We start from the raw sequence: 2,106 nt of genomic DNA, 5'->3' as shown, positions 1-2,106 counted from the left end.
TTTTTTTTTTTTTTGAGACGGAGTCTCGCTCTGTCGTCCAGGCTGGAGTGCAGTGGCCGGATCTCGGCTCACTGCGAGCTCCACCTCCCGGGTTTACGCCATTCTTCTGCCTCAGCCTCCTGAGTAGTAGCTGGGACTACAGGGGCCCGCCACCTCGCCAGGCTAGTTTTTTTGTATTTTTTTAGTAGAGACGGCGTTTCACCATATTTGCCAGGATGGTCTCGATCTCCTGACCTCATGATCCGCCCGTCTCGGCCTCCCAAAGTGCTGGGATTACAGGCCAAATTTTAAAAAAGGAAAAATATAAAGTAAAATGATAATCTCAGTTTGCTTAGTAGTTTTGAGCCATGAACCTAGGCTTAACCAGCTGAATAAATGAAATTACCATAGAGGATTAAGTGAGACCTGTTGTAACAGTTTCATAAACCCATCAGTTTTTTAAGTGTGCATGAGAATGAGCCATCAAATGTAGCTGGTTGGAGTCCCAGAAAACTTGGCATGCCTTAATGTTTGAAAATCCTAGGCAGAGCACAGTGGCTCACACTTGTAATCTTGACACTTTGGGAGGCTAAGGCAGGAGGATCTCTTGAGGCCAGGAGTTTGAGAAGCCTGAGCAACAGAGTGAAACACTGTCTCTACAAAACAAAACAAAACAAAAGTAGCTGGGCATGGTGGCATGCACCCATAGTCCTAGCTACTTGAGCCTAGGGGTTCAAGGCTGCAATGATCTATGACTGCATCACTGACCTCCAGTCAGGGAGACAGAGTAAGGCTCTGTTTCTTAAAAAAAAAAAAAAAGAAGAAGAAGAAGGAGAAGGAGAAGGAGAAAGAAGGAGAAGGAGAAGAAGGAAAAAGAAAAGAAAAAAAAGAAAAGAGAAATTAGGAAAACCCCATTACATTACTTATCAATCTCTCAATTGTTAGAATGTCAGAAGTTTGGACCAATGTATTTGATGGTAGCAACCACTCTAGTGGCTTTTATTTAGCCATCCTGTGTCCGTCATTTAGAATGTGTCCATTCTAAAAGAATGTTTATTTTTGTTCTCAGAAGATTTTCAGAAACAAGCAAGGGAAAAGAGCTAAATCGGTTGTAGGTAACCAAAATAAAACCAAGAATGTTCATAAAAAAATTTTAACCCAGGCATGTGGATCAGACAAAATATTAAAGTAGTCACACAGACCAAAAGTAAATTCATCAGAAAAGAGATGCCTCACAGACAGAATGGAAATTGTGTAGAAATCAGAAAAGACTTACCAGAAAATACAAAAAGTCTTTGTTTAATCCCAGGAGGGATGTAAAGTCCTTTATTTAGGGCTGCCTTATTCAAATCAGACCCCAAATAAAGTCAAGAGCTTCTACCATAAAGAAGGAGGGCGTGGTCTTAGAGAAGACTCATCAGGGTAGAAAAAGTGAGCCATGGAAGCAGAGAACTGAAATGGCTTAAATGAGTATGGCACCAGATTCAAGAACTGCCAATTCCTTGTGATAGTGATCTTTTTTCAGGTCCTGTTTCTGGCACCAATTATGTCAACCTAAATAACAGAAAGAGGCTCTCTAAAAGAAAAATATGTTTATTTGGGAATAGGGCATTGCAATGGGAATACACATGCCATAGTAAACTGTGTGTGTATTCAAGGAGGTAAAGGAAGATAAAGGTTTTTACAGGAAAAATTAGGGGCATTACATAATTGTTTTGAAATTATTATCCTTGACTACAATAATCTATAATAACAAGGGTGGCTCCAGTCTGAGGTTAGACAGACAGTTGCTGAGCAGATATCCTCATAGAAGTACGTTTTGTGTAAGGTTACAATGACCATAGTTAATGTTGTGATTTTCTGGAGTCTTCTGTGGTAATTTTGTTATCAGGCATGCAAGTGTGAGAACGCTCTCTTCTTAGCTTTCCTGGCTGTATTTCTCAGGGTGTTTCGGGGTTTTTTACACAAGTGATTCCATTTTGATACTGTCAACTTTCTTTTTTTTTTTTGAGACGGAGTCTCGCTCTGCCGCCCGGGCTGGAGTGCAGTGGCCGGATCTCAGCTCACTGCAAGCTCCGCCTCCCGGGTTCACGCCATTCTCCTGCCTCAGCCTCCGGAGTAGCTGGG

The sequence above is a fragment of the Colobus angolensis genome, unplaced genomic scaffold (genome assembly GCF_000951035.1).
Source record: "Colobus angolensis palliatus isolate OR3802 unplaced genomic scaffold, Cang.pa_1.0 Scaffold229, whole genome shotgun sequence".
NCBI classification, from domain to species: Eukaryota; Metazoa; Chordata; class Mammalia; order Primates; family Cercopithecidae; genus Colobus; species Colobus angolensis.
Note: the sequence above shows the minus strand (reverse complement) of the source record.